Raw genomic sequence first — 11165 nt, forward strand, 5'->3', positions numbered from 1 at the left:
CAGGTTTTGGGGTCGGAAGTGGTCTTTGTATAGGACTGAGCCATTGTTTTTGGCATTTAATATTCGCATAGAGAATCCAATGACAATGACCTGTGACAATTCTGTCCAAAAATGATTCACGCGAATTACGCGCAAGAATAGACGTTGGAAACGATGACCATCGGAGAGTCCGTGAGGCACCCAAATACCTTCTTTATGGAGTTTTCCCCTATTCCTTAGATGTTTACGTATTGTTTCATGAGATACATACAATTTCAGGGCCATTTCACGAGTGTGTTGCCTTGGGTTAGACTCAACAAGAGTCTTCGAAGCATCAATATCAATTCCAAGATGTCGGCCCATGCCATCACAGTTTTTAAGGCTAAAGTCTCCTGAACGAAATTTACTGAACCATCGTTGACACTTAAGAACGTTCAAAACATTTCCATAAACTTCTTTGATATTCTTTGTGGCTACATGGAGGCGTTGTTTCCCTTCTTGTATTCAAACAGCATTACATGCCGAATGTGTGCTATCACTATAAGGAATTAGAGTATACTAAACTTTACACATTATATAGGCTACACTAACGTGACGTTTAGGTAGTTCGTTTAACTATTATAGGTGATGCACGTTTATTGTGGGTGGTAATGAATTAATTTCTTGACGACCTAATAGGTGAATCCACCTGTACAGTGGGGGGTTGCTTCTATTTCACTAAATCTAAGAGCAGATATATAGCTGCTAGTACATTTGAGGTCATTGGCTTATGAATGTGTAAACAATTTAATTACAACATAATCATAGGAACCATATGGATTCCTGGTTGAACATATTAATGTGGTTGTGAGACCAGGTGGCCATTTGGATCAGACAACAGTAACTTTCCACATAGATATCAGTGCCACTGTGCAAAGCTTTAATATGGATATAGTCAGTACTGAAACACAATGGGTGATGAAAGATACAATCATACAGTCTCTAAAAAGTGCCTGGCTATCTCCAGCCGTAACTGTCAGGAAGTAGTGACATATAAACGTCTAGATACATTGTCAGGTGCTCATTGTTTCAGCATATTAGACCTTCTTCTTGACGAGTTGACATGAGCAACAATAGCAGATCCAAACCGCCAGCCCTTTGGATAAAATATATAAATCTTACATCGTGTTATTTAGCCTTCGAGTGACTGAGAGAGATGGCTGCAATGGGAGAGATGTCTTTAGTCACACATTTTAGTCTTCTGCTGAAAACATGGGCATGGATATTTAGTAGATAAGAAAAGGACTTTAAGTTGAAGCCAGAGAAGTGTGCATTTCTATGTAAACAACCAGAATCTTTCATTCGCCTTATGGAAATAGAAGGATTTCAAAGATTTCAGCCTTTATAGATTGTCCCAACATATGACTAAATGAATTATTTATAGTTTTCCAGCAGTATTATTTCAGGTGCAGAATGGAGCTACTCAAAGACACATTAGTAAATCTGAAGGCTTACAATATTAAAAACTTGGTTTCAACACCCGTGATGGGCACAGCACAGACAGCCCATTGTGTTGTTGTGTGCTTAACTACAAGAGAACAGATAAGAACAAACTGCAGAAGAGAGTAGAATTTATAACTGCATATGATAGTCATATGTTAAAAGCTCCTAAATGCAAATGCTCATGACCAAAGCAGAAATACTTGCTGTTGTAGCATTTGTCACAAATCTCTTATGCTGCTCCTATGACAAAAAATTAACCATTTCTGATGGTCATCCGCCACTGAAATGGCTTATGAATTTTAAATAAAATCCAGAAGATGTAAAAGCAAATTGGACCTCAACGATGTATTTCATCCATCGATACACACAATGAGGAAATGCAAACGAATGTTTCACACGGTATGTTCATTAAATGCATTGATCTTGAATACCATGTAAGAGTAATAGCCATTGCAACAATGATACCTACCAAACAGTATGTGATGATTCCATGGATAGTATAGACTCCACAAATTGTAAATGTGGAGCATCTGAAGAACCCAGATGTAGATTGAATGCAACTACATGATTATCTCAGATTGAGGAATGTAGCATACATACACGTAATAATTTGGCATTTGAATGAGCAGCTACTAGTGAAAAAAGGTGTTGTGTATACTATTGTCACAAATTACTGAGATGTTGTTTGCAATATATGATGCAGCTAATGATCTACAAAAGCACTAAGCCAGGAGATACTTCATATTTTTATAATGGCCAATTGAGGAAGATACTCGAAATACTTATCTGAGAGAAGTTCAACAAGGAAACACTAGGGAAGAGCCTATGACAGCTCTGTTGATTGTACATTCCAAGTGAATACTGATGTTAGTGATAATGTAATTAGGACAATATTGTTGCAGGTGCAGAATGGAGTAAATTTATAGCATCATGTGCTACTTCTGTGGAGATAGCTCCTGATTGCAGATACATGACAAATAAACATCACTGGGATTATTCACCAGATTAATTGTAAGATCATTTAGTTTATCAAAGGATTAACACCCAAAAGGAAGTTTTATTCCCTTTTCTTGAAATTATCAAGAGTGTTTCATGTTAAAATGTCTACAAGACGTGTTGTGGCAGCTACTTAATTATGGTGAAATTAAGACAGTAAATTATCTAAATTGCAAGTAAATGTTCAGTAGCTGTGTGCTGATTAGTTACTGTAGACTTCATTTGAAGGATTAAAAACATAGCATAGTCTAGGTTGAAGGAAAAGCTTTTTTTTAATGGTTCGTCACAATACTGTGTCGAATTATTAGCTATTTTATATCTTCATGTTATAGAAACCTGCTACAGTAGTGGAATACAGAGGACAATGTCCTTATATAAAGTAGTAAGTAAACTATATTAAAATGATTTTGAATATATGAAAATCGGACTGTTTCGTGACAATTACAACTGATAAAGAGAAACAAAAATAAAGATGTAGTTGCCTCCCCTAGAGATCTCATGTGACAACACACCTGCATATAAAGGAGCGAATACCAGTGATATCACAAGAACATATAGCTGTTAGGAGGTAAACACTGTTCGTGGCATTTCGTGGTAAAACTCTCACAAAAAAGTTGAATCATATGAGGAATTCCTCCAGTAGTAGAAAGAAATGCATAACCAATAATCCAGATCGAATGTAAACAATGAACAAGGTATTTTACTTTCAAGATTTTAGGATAAGCCTTCATTGGAAAAATGTTTGCAAAGGTATCAAGAAAATAAACATATGCATATGGGTAATTTATTGATTGCAATACATCTACCATTGTAACAAAAACTTTACATTGTACAGGAAGCTGTCACGCTATCATATGGTAATATGTAAGACACTGCTGAACGTACACACATGCTTGAGTCACTTGGAATGGAAGGAAAGAACTGAGAGTAGGTGCAAGAGAAATAAACATTTATTGATGCCTGAGGAAATGAGTCAAATACATTTACTTCACGATGATAATGGGAGGTTATGCTGATTTTATATATAGTCTGTCAAATTAGTATAAACATATATAATATTATGTGATGTTGATATACCTAGGGCATAATAAGTATATGAACATTGCATATAAAATCTTTCATGATTTGTTATCAAATGCATGAAACAATTACACAGAGAAGACAATTATAGGAAGTGAAACTATTGTTACTGACTTATGCCGTGTATATGTTTAGTTATAGCAAAACCACACCGGGCTGCCTGCTGAAGAGAATCGAACCCCTGATTTGAGCGTTGTAAATCCGAAGACTTACCACTGTCCCACCAAGGGACTTGTGGCGTGCCATAGAAAGATTTGATGTACTCGATGCACTCAGTGATGATGACGAAAGAATATATTCAGTTTTGAAATATAAATACTTGCGATATAGTGGAATTTTCACTAGAGAAAAAAAGTAATTGGAGTTTATACTGCATTAGAAAGAAAGCACGCTGGTATTCAATGTTTTTGGTAATATTATTTAAAAAATATTTTTAACTGATCATTTAAGAACCCCACTTGCAGTAGTTTAAGTGTCAAACAAACAAAGACATTCATAATGTTGTATTTGATTTAGATATAACTTTTTCAAAGTCGCAGATTGAATTATTTTGTAAGAATGCAGTTTTACTGAACATTTCTATTTTGGTACCGATAAAACACACATTATTATAGTCTATGACTGCGTGGTCTGAGCTAGTAAGTAACAACTGTAAAGTGTTGCTTTGTAGTTCCTTCTAATTTTACTTCACTGGGAAAATGAGATGTTTTCACTAATAATATCTTAAAGCCACAAGCTAGAGAACAGCTAATTTCATGTGTTTAGATAGGAATCTATGATTGTAATTTTAATTATTGCTTTACTCATTGTACCCAGGTTTGGCTTACATAATTATCATGCAATACTCGAAGACACATGTGTCATATTAGTTGTGATTATTGTGAGTGCAATGGTACAGTAAACATCAGTGCCGAATACATGTGTACATCCCATAAAAAGGCTGTAGAATTGAAATGTCAACAAATACTTCGGAGGCATTAACTATAGGCAACATTCTTGTGTATAAATATGCCTGTGGAAATGACACGCTTGTTCTGAGAAATATGTTTTATGCTAGATACTTAAAAATTGATTTTCAAACATTTATAATTGTAACAATGTTATAATTTTCAAAGATACACTTCTAGCTGCAATTCAGAACCCAACTTGGCCAAACATTTTTTACCCATACTTTTTCTATTTTGATCAAATTATTAATTTCTAAGCTCTCTTTGTTTTCAACAAGTGGAGACATTTCTTTCTTTCATTTGTTAGCCTGATCTATTCTTTGTTTCCTAAACTACTTTTTATTTGCTAACATCGAGGAATGTCCTGAAATACTAAAATTCAAGGTCATCTCTCAACCTAACCATAGTGATTTGGATTCTATGGAGGAGGAGCTTCTGCTTGCAGAATCCTCTGAATAGCTGGCTTTGTCTGAAGATGTTAATAAGCTCACCCTAGATGCTAGGAAATCAGTGGCATCTTTTGCAGATACCAGTTTGCATTCAGTACCCCAATGGGACAGCAATAAGTTTATGGACTTACAATGCTAAAATATTGGGTTCGATTCCCCACAATAGAAACAGAAGATTGTCCAATGTAGCTTTGCTCTAAAACAAACAACAACTGAATATTTAACTGAGTGCCCAACCGAAATATCTCCATCCACCCCTGTACTATCCCAGAGTTAAGGCTGCCTGCTACACAAGCTGTAAAAAGGCGAGAAGCAAAAGAGGCATTGTTATTCCTTCAAGTACAATCAAAGATCTCTGGTTGGAAAATGACATGCTTAAGCCTAAGAAGACTTTCCCAGAGTTAAAACATGCAAATACACCATACAATATTAAGGAAAGTTAGCAACTTTCACCTCCATGTATGTCATCAACACAGGTGCTTTGACATCCTCTTCTGATCCTCCCACCTACCAACTGCCGCTGAATTCTGTTGTTTCCTACTACATCTTCTGAAACACAACAGTTTTAAAATATTACTGCCACACAAGCAGGGATGTGGATGGAGGCCTGGGTCATGTGCCAATGTGAGACTAATAAAGAGGAAGGGGAGAGACAGTGATGATTCATTAAAGTCAACTGGAGAACTTTATTAGATCCAAAGAAAATTTTTTGAAACTAAGAGGTATGATGGAGATGAAGAAAAGTTTTTTGCAAATCCACCTTCACTAACTAGTGATACACTGACGATTTGAAGAGTCTGCTGTTGGACATGTGAAATCACACTCCAGAAAATTTGCACATGTGTATAATTATTTGATTTCCTTAAACATTTTCATCAGTGAAACCTTTCATTATCATCGTCAATTTCGTTCTACATATTTTGAGTTATAGTTTGTTTTAGTGGTACATTTTTTGTACTATAAATTTAACTAATATCAATGAAGATTCTTCTTCTTACCGCCCCCCCCCCAGTGGCACAGCGGTATGTTTGCGGACTTACAACGCCCTTGTGTAGCTTTGTGCATAATTAAAAACAAACAAACAATCTTCTTAGTATGATTATGTATCTTAGTTAACCATATGTTACATAAACAGCAATTATCATCTTTGCTTTGTTATATGTATTGTTTCTATTCTTCTATTCTGTGTACATTTTATTTTGAAATTAATGCATTAACTTGGAACAGGATTGTATCGAATACATGTAGTTTGATTAATCTATATTAATGGGTATATCAGGCCCGGCATGGCCAGGTGGTTAGGGCGCTCGACTCGTAATCTGAGGGTCGCGGGTTCGAATCCCCATCACCCCAAACATGCCAACATCCGTCTTTGCCTGGTCCCAAGTCCGGGATGAGAAAGGAGGAGGCTAGCAACTCCACCCCGTAAAAACCAACCTGCTACAAGTAACTGCAACAAAAACAACTTCCGTTGGGAGGTGTTGTTGCGGCTCTATGCTCCACTGAGAGTTTACAGAAATAAAAAAAATGGGTATATCACATGAAATGCCCCCAGTGGCTCAGCAGCAGGTCTAAGGGTTCACTTCACTAAAAACCAGCTTCTATACCCGTAGTGGACACAGCAGAGACAGCGCATTGTGTAGCTTTGTGCTTAACAACAAACAAATAAATCGCAAAAATTTCTGTACATATATACTTTTTGGTTGTTGAAGGAGCATATTTCCAGGACGTTTTTGTCTATGAGGCAGTGTTTAACCATTATTTCGTGTTCAAATATTTTCTACATCTTAAATATTACATTTTTATTTGATCTATGTTAAACTATATTTTCAACATCTATTTTTGTAACTACATATTTGCTAAGATGTAAGAAATCCAAGATTTACTCGATTTTTATGGAACTTATATAGGATTTAGCAATGAAATATGGTGATTACAATTTACTGTTTGCAAATAAGACCAATATTTCCCAAATTATTATTACTCGCTACATCAGCAGAAGAAACCTCATAGGTAATGACTGTAACTGACAGGTTTGCTATGTGAGCCTTCTTTTTCATCCATCATTGCACCTTTAACCAAAACCAAATAGTTCTTCAGCAGATATCTCCATTTCCCACTGACCCTGACTGAAGCTTTACTACTCTTTGACATGTCATCATCTATTGCCATTATTACTTCGAATAACAGCATGTGTTAGGTTCCTAGATGTTTCATTTGCAGTCATGGTAGATGTGACAGCCCTTGTTGAGGCAAATCCATCTTTCACCCATAGATGCTTAAAAATAGTGATAGTAACAGTGGCCTGCTGCTGGATCGGAAGATCAAGAATAAGATCTTTAACCTCAAATAGACAATGAAGAAAGGTCACATAATTTTATTTGGGAATCAAAAAATTCATAATAAACTTGTGTGTGTGTGATCATTGCTTGTGATGTGGTGTGGCCACTCCAAAAACATTTGTCTCTTTGACTGCTCATAATTCCCTACTACCATCATATGGTTTGTATACTTACCTGGCCATAGCAGATTCTGAATTTTCCAACGGGATATACAACACCTCCAAAAAACAGTTACTGGAATTTCTTGTTCTTTGCTCTGCCATCCACAAAAATCTCTTCACCTCTGATGGAGGGAGAGATCCTGTGTTAATGTAAGTGCCAACTGTTTACTAATCCCATATATATTTATATACATGTGTGTGTGTGTGTGTGTCTTATTACCATAAAGTTTTGTAAATCTAATTGCAATTGCTTTTCTATTTATGTGTGTGATATATATTTTCATCACTTTCCATTTTTCATCTTTCATTGTACTTATTAGTTTCATTTTCAATATAATCATATTTTTTGGCATATGGTTACCTATTGATCCTTAGCCTACTTTGGTATACTATCCAGGAATTTTAATAGCTACACAGAAGTAAAATAAATATACTGTAATGGTGCTACATGCTTAACTTATCTGGCAGAAATTAAATATTAGTATTTAATATATATATATATATAAATATACTCTTTTCTAAGTTTAAAATGTGATTTATTCATTTATGTGTGGGATATTTGGATCACTATATGTAAGTTAAACATCAAATTAATTATATTTAAAACTAATTTGCGTAGAGCACAAAACAAAAATACACAGTATCTATAATTAATTAACAGAGACCATTTTTATTTACGTCTGTTTCTTATGTTGTAATTACAGTTTTGGATACAGGGATTTCAATCTTATAAGACAAGAAAAATATTATATTATAAACAAAAAAATCGTTATTCACAGGTAGATGAGCATGATATTTCAGGATAGTTCCGAGAGTGAGCACATTCTATAAGTCATTGAAATGCAGCAGATGCACTGCATAAGTTACATTCCATTTTCTGCGATAAAGGCTGTCTTTTTGTCTACTTGCTTCGTGGACCTGTTGTTGCCAATATCTAAATCTTTAAATCCAATGTCGAAAATCATTTTGACCTAGCTAAAGCCATCAAAGTAAAGTTAATTCTTGAAAGCTGGTAGGCATCCTTCCTTGTGACTTCATTTATCTTTATGTAGTCCATGCAAAACCTTCTTCTTCACAAGTACAGTAGGCAATGTATATGATCTAATTGATTGTTCTATTACTTCTTCTTCTTTCTTGGCTTCTATCTCTAAGAGCTTCAACTTGTTTTTCAACTGGGTTTCTTCTGACTAACTGACATAAAGGAAATACATCTCCAGTATCAATCTTATGAGATAAATTATTTATACAGACTAAATCATGAAGTTCACTGGAGAAAGTATCTTGCTATTCCATGGACAAGTCATGTAATCTATGGCACTGAGCAGCTATAAGATCTTTACAGTTTTAGTCATATATATATATCCTATAAGTGAGAAGGTAAGCTCCCTTCATGTAAAAATTTGGCATCAGACTTCTACATTTTATCTCAAAGTTGACTACTTCTGATGTTCTTTGATGTCAAAATACTATCTGTGCTATCCAGAGTTGACTTTATGGTTTGTTGTGTTCATGGCACTAATGATGACAGCTTCATTCTTCAGATTCATGAGTTCTACACATCAATAATCTCACAGAGCATGCTGGAGTGTTTGGCAAAATATACCAAATTCACTAGATGTAAATCTATTCATAATAATTATGCCCGATGTATTTTAATTATTGATGGTATAATATATAATTCCTTGTTGTCACTGGAATTCCACTTATGATGTGTTCATTATTGTGTAGTGCAAAAGGATTCCATGTTAATACACTATGAAACTGAGACTAGTCTGACCTGATACCAATGTTCCTCACGAATTCCATTTTCAATATGCATTCCTCCTTGATGTTAATTACCTACAAATCATGTGGTAGAGAAATTTCTTACAGTGGAAAGACTTCCCACTTTCTTCTTGCTGAAATTTTATGTTCACTTTCTGTTCATGTCAATCCATCTTCTTACTTCATCTTTAGGAGTAATGTACCACAATTCATTAGCAGATTGAATAGAATAATTACAGCCATAGAAGAAGTGTCGATTAACATGTTGCAAAGCTTTCTGTAAATGAGTCTATTAACTCGTGGACTGGTTTAAGTAAATAATTTCTTGTTAGCTCCATGTTGCTCTTTTTATCTGATTGGGTTCTGGGACTCATACTTAGGGTATTACCTTCTTGATTTATTATTATCTCTTGCTCTGATTCTTCGCACTCATGGCTGTATTGGCCATGTTTCCAACATTTATAATAACACTTTCTTTTTTGTGAAATTTCTTTGGTAGAGTTTTTTTTGTCTGTATGCCATTCATTGTCTGCAGTTCCTAGCAATATGTTATTTTAAGTTATAGTTGAAAAACTAATTTCTTGTAGTTTACTTTTTTCATTTTTTTATAACTAGTTATCTTATTAATCCTTTCATTTCTTCTAAAATAGCATAAGAGTGAGTTGATTTTTTCAGATTAGCTGAGTTAATGATCCTGTTATCGCTGAATGGTGTCTTTAGTTATTTTATTTGTGAATTTATTGGACTTAGGTTTTCTAATTAATGGAAGAGGTTGTTTTAAAAGATATATGCCTAATTTGTTCTAGCCTAATTCATATATCCTTTCCACTGTAGCATCTATGAAATGATCACGTGCCAATGAATCCTCACGAAGTACCTGGGCAGCACAGTTGGAAAACCCTTTCTATATCTTTCATAAGTTCAGTCAAGATCCCATCCTTTCTCTTTACTCTGCTCCTAAACTTTGCTTAGGAAACTCTCTGCTAGTGTGTAACTTCAAACCTGTTTCATAGTTGTTACATGTTGCTTAATGTTTTTAGGCTGGTCCTTTTATCACTGTGTTTGTTGTGTCCCAGCTGGACTAATGAGCTCTGGATTGAGCAAACTACATCGTTGGCAATGGATATGGCAAATACAGCTAGAATACTGTTATTATACACTCTTCTAATCCTTGAAAAGCCTTAAGGATTAACTGAAGAATGCAGTGTTAAAAATATAAAAAGCCTAATACTAACGTCTTATGGCAAATATAATTAATAACAATCACGTTTCGTTAGCTTGGAAAATGCGTTCTCACCATAACAATTATCGTTTTGAACTGAACCTGAGACGCTTCCCTTGGTACTTTTCCATCATAGTTTGTTGATTTCTTGAATGAAATCAGCCTGCTAAACTTTGTGACTTTATGATGTAATAATATAGCTCTAGTTGTCCAGGAATATCTTACAGTCATACCTGAAACACAAGCATGTTCAGCTCATATTGGTTCTCTTCCCATTCTTATGTTCAAGAAAGAAATTCTTAAGTGAATGCAGAAAGAGTCTGACTGGTTTGTTTCTTGCATTTGCTAGATCAATTTCCAAATGTTTTATCATTGCATCAATGTTCCTTTGTACTTCCCTTATATTTCATTGATTTTCTTTCTACACCATTACGTTTGCAGTTATAATCTATTTGTACTTCATAAACTTTGTTACTGTAATATTTCTATACTTCCTAGATGTTTTTGAACTTTGATATTACAATATTTTTCTATTTCATTTATTCCCTTTTATATTTCTGTAATTTTGTTATACTAATATCCCTGTGCATCTCCAATAGTATTTTGATATTATCTTCAGTTAAATGTATTTTTGTTCTTAGCTTTTCTTTAAATCTTACATCTCTTTCTTGTGTCTACCCTTCTGATCTTCTTTTAATTTTCTTCTAAGTGTTTTATTATTATTATTATTATTGACTTTCTCT

Source organism: Limulus polyphemus, unplaced genomic scaffold, assembly GCF_000517525.1.
Source record: "Limulus polyphemus unplaced genomic scaffold, Limulus_polyphemus-2.1.2 Scaffold1592, whole genome shotgun sequence".
NCBI lineage: Eukaryota > Metazoa > Arthropoda > Merostomata > Xiphosura > Limulidae > Limulus > Limulus polyphemus.